This window comes from Eleutherodactylus coqui, chromosome 3 (genome assembly GCF_035609145.1).
Source record: "Eleutherodactylus coqui strain aEleCoq1 chromosome 3, aEleCoq1.hap1, whole genome shotgun sequence".
Classification (NCBI taxonomy): domain Eukaryota; kingdom Metazoa; phylum Chordata; class Amphibia; order Anura; family Eleutherodactylidae; genus Eleutherodactylus; species Eleutherodactylus coqui.
Window position 1 is genome coordinate 54,348,345 of NC_089839.1, and position 15,153 is coordinate 54,363,497.

The 15,153-nt window shown below is 43.8% G+C and overlaps 2 non-coding genes across 2 annotated transcripts; both read left to right on the forward strand.

Moving 5' to 3' along the window:
• The first annotated feature begins 13,285 nt into the window (after positions 1-13,285).
• On the forward strand, positions 13,286-13,358 carry TRNAF-GAA (transfer RNA phenylalanine (anticodon GAA)). The gene has a single exon. It is a non-coding gene; the product is annotated as a tRNA-Phe (tRNA).
• Positions 13,359-14,792: 1,434 nt separating this feature from the next.
• Positions 14,793-14,865, forward strand: TRNAF-GAA (transfer RNA phenylalanine (anticodon GAA)). The gene has a single exon. It is a non-coding gene; the product is annotated as a tRNA-Phe (tRNA).
• The last annotated feature ends 288 nt before the right edge of the window (positions 14,866-15,153 follow it).

Below are 15,153 nucleotides of genomic sequence, written 5' to 3' on the forward strand. Positions count from 1 at the left end.
ACTGGGCTCTGCCTACCCTGCTGCTACTGAAATGTTACTGGGGTCTACCTAGACTTCTGCAACATAACTGTTAGTGGGGTTAGCTTATACCTTTGCTACAGGAATACTACAGGGGTCTGTGCATAGTATGGCTGCACTAAGTATTCACATCGCGGTGTTCTACGTATCTGGCCCAAGAAAAAAAAACCCAGTCTGATTAGGGCATGCAGTGTGGGCCGAAGCCCACCTGAATTTTATCTGACATTAGCTCAGCTATCCGGGGCACTGCAATAGGTTTTATTAATGTAGCATCGGTGGGTTCCAAGGAGCCACTTGTGCTGTGGGTACACACAGAATTCCCATAGGGGAGTTGTACCTGCCTGTGACTATTAATTAAAAAAAACGAGTCTGACTGGGGCATGCAGTGTGGGCCGAAGCCCACCTGTATTTTATCTGACGTTAGCTCTGCTATCCGGGGCACTGCAATGGAATTTATTTATGTACCGTCGGTGGGTTCCAGGGAGCCACCCATGCTGTGGGTCCACTCCACACAGACTTCCCATAGGGGAGTTGTACCTGCCTGTGTCTATTTATAAAAAAAAAACAGTCTGACGGGCATGCAGTGTTCGCCGAAGCCCACTTGTACTTTATCTGATGTTACCTCAGCTATCCGGGGGACTGCAATGGGATTTATTTATGTACCGTCGGTGGCTTTCTGGGACCCACCCATGCCGTGGGTCCACACAGACTTCCCTTAGTGGAGTTGTACCTGCCTGTGACTAATAATTAAAAAAACTCAGTCTGACTGGGGCATGCAGTGTGGGCCGAAGCCCACCTGTATTTTATCTGACGTTAGCTCAGCTATGCGGGGCACTGCAATGGGATTTATTTATGCACCGTCGGTGGGTTCCAGGGAGCCACCCATGCTGTGGGTGCACACAGACTTCCCATTGCGGAGTTGTACTGGCCTGTGACTATGAAAAAAGGCCAGACTGACTAGGGCATGGAGTGTGGGCCGAAGCCAACCTGTACTTTATCTCACGTTAGCTCAGCTATCCAGGGCACTGCAGTGGGACAAACTAGAGGAGCAATACAGCGCTAATGAGATGTTCACAGCTACGCTAGCATTGGAGTCTGCAGTAGGCCCGCGATTGCTGAGGGTTTGTGCAGAGGCCTATGTCCTGGGTACAGTGAAAGTCCGCTTCCTGCCTACGATTGCTTAGCTGTGGGCCAAGGCCTATGTCGTCGGCGCGGTGCAAGTCGTCCATGTTTGGCCACTCTGATTTATTTATTGTTCATGTCTTGAGTTGCCTAGGACCCACCTATGCTGTTGGTGCACACTTAGTTCCCATCGTGGTGTTTGACCTGTCTGGCACAAAGACACTGACAAACTTGGGTAGGGGGCAAAGTGCAGATGGTTTTCCCCTTGCAGTGTGGATTGAGCTATGCGACACCTAGACAAAATGAATGCTGTGTGGGCATATGGATTCCCCATTGCTATATAACTCATGCCTACATTTGCAGCTCCTGACGGAGGTGGCACAGGATTAGAATGAAGATCGAACGTAAAATTCTCTACAGCATTGTGGGCTATTGCCCCGCCCCTTTTAAAGAGGGTCGGTACCTGGCCCTACCAACCCTCTGCAGTGTGTGCCTCCAGTTCCCCCTCATGGCAGACGCATTTATAAATAGACATGAGGGTGGTGTGGCTATGAGGCCAGCGTGTGGCATGAGGGCAGCTGAAGGCAGCGCAGGGACACTTTTGTGTGCGCTGCGGACGCAGGGTCGTGCGGGGGGTTGGGCAGCATGTATTTGATTCACGTTTCTCTCTTCGTTTGTTGTAGTTTTGGCACCCGTGAAATGGCGAAATTAGCAGCAAGTCTGGCAGTTTGGGAAAATTCTAAAAATAAAGTAAGACAAAGCAGGTCAGTCAGAAGAGTGTTAAAATGACGGTCCCAGACACAATCTTGGTTTTCTGCAGCCTATGTTGCATATGATTTTGATTTCTCTTTTCCTTTGCCGATGCTTGGAGTTTTTTCCCTGGAAAACATCAAAACACCACAAATTTGCCAGTCTTAGAATATCGTAAAAAGTTGTGTATGCAGCCGAAATAGCTCAGTTGGGACAGTGTTAGACTGAAGATTTAAAGGTCCCTGGTTCGAGCCCAGGTTTCAGCATGTTGCTATGAGTGTACTTGATTCTCGTTTTTCTCTGCATTTCTTGTAGTTTTGGCACCCGTTAAAGTGCGAAATCAGCAGCAAGTCTGGCAGTTTGGGAAAATTCTAAAAATAAAGCAAGACAAAGCAGGTCCATCAGAAGAGTGTTAAAATGACAGTCCCAGACACAATCTTGGTTTTCTGCAGCCTATCTGGAATATGATTTTGATTTCTCTTTTCCTTTGCCGATGTTTGGAGTTTTTTCCCTGGAAAACATCAAAACACCACAAATTTGACGGTCTTAGAATATCATAAAAAGTTGTGTATGCAGCTGAAATAGCTCAGTTGGGAGAGCGTTAGACTGAAGATCTAAAGGACCCTGGTTTGATCCCGGATTTGGCAGGTTGCTATGAGCGTATGTGATTCACGTTTCTCTCTTCGCTTGTTGTGGTTTTGGCACCCGTGAAAGTGTGAAATCAGCGGCAAGTCTGGCAGTTTGGGAAAATTCTAAAAATAAAGCAAGCCAAAGCAGGTCCATCAGAAGAGTGTTAAAATGACAGTCCCAGACACAATCTTGGTTTTCTGCAGCTTATGTGGAATATGATTTTGATTTCTCTTTTCCTTTGCCGATGTTTGGAGTTTTTTCACTGAAAAACATGAAAACACCACAAATTTGACGGTCTTAGAATATCGTAAACAGTTCTGTACGCAGCTGAAATAGCTCAGTTGGGAGAGCGTTAGGCTGAAGATCTAAAGGTCTCTGGTTTGATCCTGGGTTTTCGGAAGGTTGCTATGAGCGTACTTGCTTATCTCTTTGCTTGTTGTAGTTTTGGCACCCGTGAAAGTGCAAAATCAGCAGCAAGTCTGGCAGTTTGGGAAACTTCCAAAAATAAAGCAAGACAAAGCAGGTCAGTCAGAAGAGTGTTAAAATGACGGTCCCAGACACAATCTTGGTTTTCTGCAGCCTATGTGGAATATGAGTTTGATTTCTCTTTTCCTTTGCCGATGTTTGGAGTTTTCGCCCTGGAAAAGATCAAAACACCACAAATTTGACGGTCTTAGAATATCGTAAAAAGTTGTGTATGCAGCTGAAATAGCTCAGTTGGGAACGCGTTAGACTGAAGATCTAAAGGTCCCTGGTTTGATCCCGGGTTTTGGCAGGTTGCTATGGGCGTACTTGATTCACGTTTCTCTCTTCGCTTGTTGTAGTTTTGGCACCCGTGAAATTGCGAAATCAGCAGCAAATCTGGCAGTTTGGAAAAATTCTAAAATTAAGCAAGACAAAGCAGGTCTGTCAGAAGAGTGTTAAAATGACAGTCCCAGACACAATCTTGGTTTTCTGCAGCCTATTTTGAATATGATTTTGATTTCTCTTTTCCTTTGCCGATGTTTGGAGTTTTCTCCGTGGAAAAGGTCAAAACACCACAAATTTGACGGTCTTAGGGCGAGCACCCACTGGCGTTTTTTTACCTGCGTTTTGCGTTTTGCGTTTTGCGTTTTTCCTGCACAGGCATAGAGATAACATGTGTTCCTGTCCACTGGCGTTTTTTTTGCGTTGCGTTTGCGTTTTTAACATAGGAGCTGTCAGTTGCATATGTGTCCTTATTTTTCTCCATGGAAATTAATGGAAAAGCCGCGAAAACGCCGCGAAAACGCCGCGAAAAACGCCGCGGAAAACGGGCGGAAAAAACGCGGGAAACGCGGCGAAAACGCTGCGTTTTTTTCCCGCGGAAAACGCAAACGCCAGTGGGTGCTCGCCCTTAGACTATTGTAAAAAGTTGTGCTTGCGGAGTGTGATGGCCGCTTAGAGAGAGAGCTCCCACACACCGGCACTGCATACAGGCACTTACCTGACGCCAACATGTCCAAAATGGGAAGAATCAGCAAGGAGAAAGGAGGGGAACACTCTGGGACCCCTCGTCCAGCCCGAGGACAATCGGATCTCCAGAAATTTCTGAAGGAGAAGGGAGCCCGGTCTCCTCGTGCTGTAAGTAAGATGGCGCCGGCTGCCGCTCCGTGCACAGCGCGGGAAGATGAGACTGACACAGAGGGAGAGGAGGAAGAACCCTTATCTAGAGGCTTTATGAAAGGACTCCTTTGCAAAACAATGAGCCCGATCATCGCTGACCTCGCCGAGATAAAGAATGAGGTGAGGCATATGGGGAGGAGGGTAGAGGAGCTGGAGGGAGCATCAGCCATAGTAACCACACATGCAATAGGTATGTCCGACATCTTAAAGGAAAAGCACACACAACTAAACAAAATGCTTCTTATGCAGGAAGATCTAGAAAACCGCAATCGGCGGAATAATCTGCGCATCAAAGGGCTCCCAGAATCTTGGGCACCAGAAGCACTCAAAAAAGTCCTGATTGAAATCTTTACGGAACTGGTAGGCTCTGAAAAAGCCAACGCTATCTCCATAGAAAGAGTACACAGGGCACTAAGACCCCAACCAGCTGTTGCAGAACCTCAAAGAGACGTGGTGTGCAAGTTGCTTGCTTTCCCTGATACGGCGGCCATTTTAGAAGCTGCTCGCCTCCAAAGGAACCTGCAATATGAAAACTCACCTATACAAATATTCCAGGACCTCTCCCCAGCAACCCTTGCTAAACGCAGACTCCTGAGGCCACTGCTAGAAGGACTGAGATCAAAAAATATCAAATATGCCTGGCTATTTCCTTTTGGCCTAGGCATAAACCACAAAGGCAAAAGATTCAATATCCGCTCGCCAGACGACCTGAGTGAGTGCTGGCCCCATTTGGGGTTAGAACCCATAGAACTACCTAATTGGCTTCCCTTGCCAACTCTCCCATCACTGCCTCATCTCCCAACACCAGAAAATTGGTGCACAGTGAACCATAGCAAATCTCCCAAGAGCAAACAAAAGAAAAAGAATAGAGGAGAAGATCTCGTGAGAGACACTTGAACCTCTTGATAAGAGAGATATTGAGAAGTTCATGAAGCGGTTCACAGGTTCCCCACAGGTTCCCAAGGACTCGAGAGCTATCCGGATCCGAATTTCATCAGAGGCCCGCTCAATGGTCGCTCACTAGGACTCGGAATTCTCCCCCTGAATCCCAAAAATTTTACAATTTTTTTTTTCTTGAATTAACTCTTCCGTTAAGAAAGTGCCTGTCTTGTGCCTATCCGGCTACGTGAAACTTCTTTTGAACCAACCGCTTGGTTACACCTCGCCCCACATATACGTCTGGATTCTAACTACAGTGTTGGACCAGCCGTACTTATTTCTGGATAATAGTGTTCTGCTCCACGGATTGTCCTTTTACGTGACATCCTTTTTACAGCACTTGTCCAAATCTCACCCTTACTCCTACCCCTTTGATTCCCCAGCCTATCCTCTTAACCTCTTTCCCATCCCCCCCTCCCTCCCCCCTGCCTTTCCGACTACTCTAGATCTAGCTCATCAGGAGCTTTGACTGACCACCTGGAAGCACGCCGCCTTCTTCATACCTCCTAAACGTAAAGTAAATAAATTCTTTGTCTGCTTTATTCTTTCCTTTTGATTAAGTAACTTGTCGGACGGGCGATTGTGACGCGTGAAGTTTATGGAAACAATACGGCTTACTTCATTCAATCTTGGTGAAAAAAGAATTGACTTTATTTTTGTCTCAGGTGGTCTACTAACTACGGTAAAGTCAAAAAGACTACAATTGACTCCATAACGATTTCTGACCACGCTCCCGTTCATGCGGACATCCTCTTTGAAAGAGATGGCCCCAAAGAATGGAGGTGGCGACTCAACCCATTCCTGCTGGAGTCGGAAATTGATAGATCGGATCTTTCCAAATTGATTGAGGAATATTTTCAGATCAATAATGATGGGATCGTAAAATTGCCAGTGACATGGGAGGCCCATAAGGCCTTTGTGCGTGGACTTCTGATCTCTTTGGGATCGAGAACTAAGAAACAACAACAAGGAAAAATAGACAAGCTTTTAACACAGATAGCAAAGATAGAAAGAGAGATGAAACTCTCGCAAATAGCAAACAAAATGGATGAGCTAATCGATCTGAGACGCTCATTAAAAAACTTACTAGAAGCTAGATACAACAAAAAACTCCTCTATTCAAAACACGCTGCCTATGCACATGGTAACAAAGGCGGAAAATTTATGTCAGCGCTCCTTAAAAAATCACGCAGCAGAAATGCTATCAAAGTAATCAAAGACCAGGCGGGCAATAAGCTTACCTCATCGCTGGAAATAGCCGACGCCTTTCAACAATTCTACGCAAGTCTCTATAACCTCAAGGACCAATACCCTACCTCGCCTCATATCAATAACAGAGAAAGAATTGACTTATTCTTAAAAAATACCGATCTACCAAAATTAGACGAAAGTGCAACTCACCTATTATTAGAACCAATAACATCCCAAGAAGTAGAGGACATCATAATGGCCAGCCCAACAGGGAAAAGTCCAGGCCCTGATGGGCTATTGATCGACTTTTATAGAACCTTCAAAACGATTCTAATTCCAAAATTAAAAGACATACTTAATGCCCTTCTATCAGGCGATAAGCTTCCCAAACAATCACAAGAGGCCCACATCACCTTATTACATAAAGAGGGTAAAAACCCAGAGATGTGTGGCAGCTACAGGCCCATATCTCTTATCAATGTGGATGTCAAGCTGTGGGCAAAACTTCTGGCAAACAGAATGGCAAATCTTGTCCCTATCTTGATAAACAAGGAACAAGCGGGCTTTATAAAAGGAAGAGAAGGGAAGGATAATTGCTATAGATTGCTGCATGCCATAAGGTGCGCCCAGACCCACAATATCCCCATTGCACTGGTTGGTACCGACGCTGAAAAGGCGTTTGACAGGGTGAGCTGGCTCTACATGGAGAGGGTCCTACTACAGTTTAACTTTCCCCCACAATTTATCTCAGCAATATTTTCATTATATCAGAAACCCCACGCTAGGCTTAAAATCAACAATATTCTAACCCCCCCTTTAATATGCAAAATGGTACACGCCAAGTATGCCCTCTATCGTCTACCCTTTTTATATTAGCCCTAGAATCCTTATTGCAAGAAATAAGACTAAACCCCGGAATAAACGGCCTCAAGTTTGGTTCCGACACGCTATCAACAGCCGCATTCGCGGATGATATTATGTTCATAGTCTCGGATCCAGAAAAAGGAGTTCCCAACCTGGTTTCAGTCTTAAAATCTTTCAGAGAAATATCCAATTTTAAGATCAATTTTTCAAAATCAACCATCCTCAATATTTCTGTCCCACCCTCAAAGTGCGACTCCCTGAGAGCCAGCTCACCCTTCAAATGGTCGGACTCCTCAATAGATTACCTTGGTGTCAAAGTCACAAAGAGAGTAGAAGACCTCTACAACGCTAATTTTCCACCACTATTAACACTCATAAGAAACCTTTACAATCCTACGACATTCCATTTATTTCCTGGTTTGGAAGAAAAAATATAATTAAATCATACGTCCTCCCCAAAATCTTGTACAAAATCCGAATGCTCCCAATAACTCTACCTCAATCCTTCTTTAAAGCACTAAGAGCGACTTTCTCAAACTTTGCAAAAGAGCTATCAGCAAACAAAATTTTCTGCGCTCGATAAATAGTGTGTAACCACAGTTAGTGATCTGTCAAGAAATAAATAGGAGTTACATGGTACCATAGCACGCCCCCATATCTCATTAGCAGTGTCAAGACGTCAACCATGTGACCGGCGCTGTGACGCCGGCACATTATGACACGCCCCCATCACGGCTGCCTCCATATCTCATCAGCAGCAATAGAATGTCTAGACACCGATCATGTGACCGGCGCTGTGACGCCGGCACATTATGACTCGCCCCCATCACGGCTGCCTCCATACCTCATTAGCAGCAATAGAATGTCTAGACGCCGACCATGTGACCGGCGCCGTGACGTCGGCACATTATGACACGCCTCCATCATGGCTGCCTCCACCAGCAGCATGTTTTGTAAGTAATCCATTTTCTATATATATGTGATGATTTTATGTTGTATTATGGCTTGAGAAAGGTGCCTGTGTGCACTGAAACGCGTCGCCTGTTATTTTAGCGAAGTGTGGAATTAAAGGTGTTATTGCTTCACTTCTAATACGTGTGGTAAACATCTATTTGGAGGCTGAAGGAGTCATCACTTCAAGGAGGGGGCTCATGGTCATCATACCCCCCTCCTCCCCAGTAAGTGTAACTCCTATTTATTTCTTGACAGATCACTAACTGTGGTTACACACTATTTATCGAGCGCAGAAAATTTTGTTTGCTGATAGCTCTTTTGCATTCTATTTCTTTGGGACCACTCTCTTATGAGAGACCCCAATTATTTCTGCAGCTCTCCCCCGGGTTCTGGAGGATCAAAATAGTGTTGGTTTCCACTGAATGTCAACCTCGAGGCGCTATCTGGTTTATCTTCTTGTGATTTCTCAAACTTTGTTTGGAAACAAAAAAGACCTCGCCTGGCATATAGCCTGATGATCAAAAGGCGAGAGGAGGGAGGGATTGGACTGCCATGCGTCCACGACTTCTACCAAGCAAATCAGATCCAATACTGCACACCCCACAAGGGACAGAATGTTGGTGTCCCTCGTAATGCACTCCCACGGAAACTCCTTTTTGGAGAACTTGTGGTTTCCCTGCAGACTCTCCTACAGATCTAAAAATTTCAACCCTCTCATTAAGGGACCCTGTGAAACATGGGACAAACTAAAACCCGACTTAGCCCCAGATCCCTCACCAATCACGCCACTTAAGCTGCTATACAAACTTCTAAACATCCCTTCAGACACTTCAACTAGGAGCTTGTGGGCAAGATTCAGGGATCTCCGGGTAGCAGACCTACAAGGGCTGATTCATAAGAAAGCACCTGACATTATACAAGATCTAATTCCACAGACAGCCCTATCCTTCTTACAAAGAGCCCACATCACCAGAGTCTTCGAGGGGTTTCAGAAAAAATATAGATCCACCAGGCCCCCCACTCCATTTGAAAAAACCCTAACCGGGAATTCCACCAGAACCAAAACAATCACCCACATCCGTAAAAATTTCGTCGCTGCTCCCAAAGACTACAAACCGAATTTCCTAAATTCGCGGGAAAGAGAATTAAATATCTCTCTATCCCCCTCAGACACAAAAACAATCTTAAGAACATCTTTCGGTATCTCCCCTTGCATTCTCTTACAGGAAAGCCATTATAAGATCCTTGTACGATGGTACAAAACACCACAATGGTTACACGCATATAAACTGGCCCCACACAATAGGTGCTGGAGATGCAACTCCGGAATAGGCTCCTATAAACATATATGGTGGGATTGTACTGCAATAGTGCCTTTCTGGAGAGATATCGAGGGAGTAATACGCTCACTTAAAACAGGCCTATCTATCTCGGCAGAGATGATCTTCCTTTGGAAGCCATCTCAAGACTTCCACCCCCATAGGGATAAACTTATAGCCTTCCTACTCGACGCAGCAAAAGCTCTGATAACCTCTAAGTGGCTACAAAAGGAACCCCCTACACTTGCTCAATGGAGAGCAAAAGTTGACTCAATCTACAATCTAGAGGAGCTGTCCAGCTGGAGCAACGGCACACAAGAAAATTTTATCATCACATGGGACCCATGGAAAAAACTCAAACACTAAACTACTTGCCATCAGTGGAGTTCCGTCTATGTGGAGATCAGTTGATCCCCCATGCGGCTGGGTCCCCGGACATTGATACCATCACAGTCGTCCCTGGCAACGCAGGACTCAGCGGGAGCGCTGAGAGAAACATCGACTTGGTGAGCTGTCAGAGACTAAGCTACCTCCCCCCTCCACCTTCCTCACTCCATCTTACCAACCCCCCCCCCCCTCTCCCAGTTCTTTACAATGTTTGTTTTTCAAAATCCAGTCATGGGTGACTGACGTAACGATATTCGCTAAAAAAGTGATCTCTACAGTCACCTACGACACTTAACCATTTGCATTACTCTGTAATGATTGTTTACTCCTCGTTAATATGAGACATCCCATTTAGGGAGAATACTTCTGTATTGTTAAATCTTCAATAAAATCTGATTTACAAAAAAAAAAAAAAAAAAAAAAAAGCTCTACTTGCAGCCGAAATAGCTCAGCTGGGAGAGCGCTAGACTGAAGATCTAAAGGTCCCTGGTTTGATCCTGGGTTTCAGCAGGTTGCTATGAGCGTACTTGATTCTCTTTGTTTGCTGCAGTTTTGGCACCCGTGAAAGTGCGAAATCAGCAGCAAGTCTGGCAGTTTGGGAAAATTCAAAAAATAAAGCCAGACAAAGCAGGTCCGTCAGAAGAGTGTTAAAATGACAGTCCCAGACATAATCTTGGTTTTCTGCAGCCTATGTTGAATATGATTTTGATTTCTCATTTCCTTTGCCGAAGTTTAGAGTTTTTTCACTGGAAAACATTGAAACACTACAAATTTGACGGTCTTAGAATATCGTAAAAAGTTGTGTATGCAGCCGAAATAGCTCAGTTGGGAGAGCGTTAGACTGAAGATCTAAAGGTCCTTGGTTCGATCCTGGGTTTAAGCAGGTTGCTATGAGCGTACTTGGTTCTTGTTTCTCTCTTTGTGTGCTGTCGTTTTGGCACCCATAAAAGTGCGAGATCAGCAGAAAGTCTGGCAGTTTGGGAAAATTCTAAAGACAAAGCAGGTCCGTCAGAAGAGTGTTAAAATGACAGTCCCAGACACAATCTTGGTTTTCTGCAGCCTATGTTGAATATGATTTTGATTTCTCTTTTCCTTTGCCGATGTTTGGAGGGTTTTCCCTGGAAAACATCAAAACACCACAAATTTGACGCTCTTAAAATATCGTAAAACATTGTGTATGCAGCCAAAATAGCTCAGTTGGGAGAGTGTTAGACTGAAGATCTAAAGGTCTCTGGTTCAATCCTGGGTTTCGGCAGGTTGCTATGAGCGTACTTGATTCTCTTTTCTCTCTTCATTTGTTGTAGTTTTGGCACCCGTGAAAGTGCGAAATCAGCAGCAAGTCTGGCAGTTTGGGAAAATTCTAAAAATAAAGCAAGACAACGCAGGTTCGTGAGAAGAGTGTTAAAATGACAGTCCCAGACACAATCTTGGTTTTCTGCAGCCTATGTTGAATATGATTTTGATTTCTCTTTTCCTTTGTCGATGTTTGGAGTTTTCACCGTGGAAAAGATCAAAACACCACAAATTTGACGGTCTTAGAATATCGTATAAAGTTGTGCTTGCAGCCAAAATAGCTCAGTTGGGAGAACGTTAGACTGAAGATCTAAAGGTCCCTGGTTCGATCCCGGGTTTTGGCATGTTGCTATGAGCGTACTTGGTTCTCCTTTCACTCTTTGTGTGTTGTAGTTTTGGCACCCATGAAAGTGCGAAATCAGCAGAAAGTCTGGCAGTTTGGGAAAATTCTAAAAATAAAGCAAGACAAAGCAGGTCTGTCAGAAGAGTGTTAAAATGATGGTCCCAGACACAATCTAGGATTTCTGCAGCTTATTTTGAATATGATTTTGATTTCTCTTTTCCTTTGTCGATGTTTGGAGTTTTCACCGTGGAAAAGATCAAAACACCACAAATTTGACGGTCTTAGAATATCGTAAAAAGTTGTGCTTGCAGCTGAAATAGTTCAGTTGGGAGAGCGTTAGACTGAAAATCTAAAGGTCCCTGGTTCGATCCCAGGCTTTGGCATGTTGCAATGAGTGTACTTGGTACTCGTTTCTCTCTTCGTGTGTTGTAGTTTTGGCACCCATGAAAGTGCAAAATCAGCAGCAAGTCTGGCAGTTTGGGAAAATTCTAAAAATAAAGCAAGACAAAGCAGGTCCGTGAGAAGTTTGTTAAAATGACAATCCCAGACACATTCTTGGTTTTCTGCAACCTATTTTGAATATGATTTTGATTTCTCTTTTCCTTTGTCAATGTTTGGAGTTTTCTCCGTGGAAAAGATCAAAAAACCACAAATTTGACGGTCTTAGAATATCGTAAAAAGTTGTGTAATCAGCCAAAATAGCTCAGTTGGGAGAGCGTTAGAATTAAGATCTAATGGTCCCTGGTTCGCTACTGGGTTTTGGCATGTTGCTATGAGCGTACTTGGTTCTCGTTTCTCTCTTCATGTGTTGTAGTTTTGGCACCCATGAAAGTGCGAAATCAGCAGCAAGTCTGGCAATTTGGGAAAATTCTAAAAATAAACGAAGACAAAGCAGGTCCGTCAGAAGAGTGTTAAAATAACAGTCCCAGACACAATCTTGGTTTTCTGCAGCTTATGTTGAATATGATTTTGATTTCTCGTTTCCTTTGCTGATGTTTGGAGGTTTTTCCCTGGAAAACTTGAAAACACCACAAATTTTACGGTCTTAGAATATCGTAAAACATTGTGTATGCAGCCGAAATAGCTCAGTTGGGAGAGTGTTAGACTGAAGATCCAAAGGTCCCTGGCTCGATCCCGGGTTTCGGCATGTTGCTATGAGCGTACTTAGTTCTCGTTTCTCTCTTCGTGTGTTGTAGTTTTGGCACCCATGAAAGTACGAAATCAGCAGCAAGTCTGTCAGTTTGGGAAAATTCTAAAAATAAAGCAAGACAAAGCAGGTCCGTCAGAAGACTGTTAAAATGATAGTCCCAGACACAATCTTGGTTTTCTGCAGCCTATGTTGAATATGATTTTGATTTCTCTTTTCCTTTGCCGATGTTTGGAGTTTTTTCCCTGGAAAACATCAAAACTCCACAAATCTGACGATTTTGGAATATCGTAAAAAGTTGTGTATGCAGCCAAAATAACTCAGTTGGGAGAGCATTAGACTGAAGATCTAAAGGTCCCTGGTTCGATCCCGTGTTTCAGCAGGTTGCTATGAGCGTACTTGATTCTCTCTTCATGTGTTGTAGTTTTGGCACCCATGAAAGTGCGAAATCAGCAGCAAGTCTGGCAGTTTGGGAAAATTCTAAAAATAAAGCAAGACAAAGCAGGTCCGTGAGAAGTGTGTTAAAATGACAGTCCCAGACACATTCTTGGTTTTCTGCAACCTATTTTGAATATGATTTTGATTTCTCTTTTCCTTTGTCGATGTTTGGAGTTTTCACCGTGGAAAAGATCAAAACACCACAAATTTGACGGTCTTAGAATATCGTAAAAAGTTGTGCTTGCAGCCGAAATAGCTCAGTTGGGAGAGCGTTAGACTGAAGATCTAAAGGTCCCTGGTTCAATCCCGGGTTTCGGCATGTTGCTATGAGCGTACTTGGTTCTCGTTTCTCTCTTCGTGTGTTGTAGTTTTGGCACCCATGAAAGTGCGAAATCAGCAGAAAGTCTGGCAGTTTGGGAAAATTCTAAAAATAAACGAAGACAAAGCAGGTCCATCAGAAGAGTGTTAAAATAACAGTCCCAGACACAATCTTGGTTTTCTGCAGCCTATGTTGAATATGATTTTGATTTCTCTTTTTCTTTGCCGATGTTTGGAGTTTTTTCCCTGGAAAACATCAAAACTCCACAAATTTGACGGTTTTGGAATATCATAAAAAGTTGTGTATGCAGCCAAAATAACTCAGTTGGGGGAGGGTTAGACTGAAGATCTAAAGATCCCTGGTTCGAACCCATGTTTCAGCAGGTTGCTATGAGCGTACTTGATTCTCTCTTCATGTGTTGTAGTTTTAGCACCCATGAAAGTGCGAAATCAGCAGCAAGTCTGGCAGTTTGGGAAAATTCTAAAAATAAAGCAAGACAAAGCAGGTCCGTCAGAAGAGTGTTAAAATGATAGTCCCAGACACAATCTTGGTTTTCTGCAGCCTATGTTGAATATGATTTTGATTTCTCTTTTCCTTTGCCGATGTTTGGAGTTTTTTCCCTGGAAAACATCAAAACTCCACAAATCTGACGATTTTGGAATATCGTAAAAAGTTGTGTATGCAGCCAAAATAACTCAGTTGGGAGTGCGTTAGACTGAAGATCTAAAGGTCCCTGGTTCGATCCCGTGTTTCAGCAGGTTGCTATGAGCGTACTTAGTTCTCTCTTCGTGTGTTGTAGTTTTGGCACCCATGAAAGTACGAAATCAGCAGCAAGTCTGTCAGTTTGGGAAAATTCTAAAAATAAAGCAAGACAAAGCAGGTCCGTCAGAAGAGTGTTAAAATGATAGTCCCAGACACAATCTTGGTTTTCTGCAGCCTATGTTGAATATGATTTTGATTTCTCTTTTCCTTTGCCGATGTTTGGAGTTTTTTCCCTGGAAAACATCAAAACTCCACAAATCTGACGATTTTGGAATATCATAAAAAGTTGTGTATGCAGCCAAAATAACTCAGTTGGGAGAGCGTTAGACTGAAGATCTAAAGGTCCCTGGTTCGATCCCGTGTTTCAGCAGGTTGCTATGAGCGTACTTGATTCTCTCTTCATGTGTTGTAGTTTTGGCACCCATGAAAGTGCGAAATCAGCAGCAAGTCTGGCAGTTTGGGAAAATTCTAAAAATAAAGCAAGACAAAGCAGGTCCGTGAGAAGTGTGTTAAAATGACAGTCCCAGACACATTCTTGGTTTTCTGCAACCTATTTTGAATATGATTTTGATTTCTCTTTTCCTTTGTCGATGTTTGGAGTTTTCACCGTGGAAAAGATCAAAACACCACAAATTTGACGGTCTTAGAATATCGTAAAAAGTTGTGCTTGCAGCCGAAATAGCTCAGTTGGGAGAGCGTTAGACTGAAGATCTAAAGGTCCCTGGTTCGATCCCGGGTTTCGGCATGTTGCTATGAGCGTACTTGGTTCTCGTTTCTCTCTTCGTGTGTTGTAGTTTTGGCACCCATGAAAGTGCGAAATCAGCAGAAAGTCTGGCAGTTTGGGAAAATTCTAAAAATAAACGAAGACAAAGCAGGTCCATCAGAAGAGTGTTAAAATAACAGTCCCAGACACAATCTTGGTTTTCTGCAGCCTATGTTGAATATGATTTTGATTTCTCTTTTTCTTTGCCGATGTTTGGAGTTTTTTCCCTGGAAAACATCAAAACTCCACAAATTTGACGGTTTTGGAATA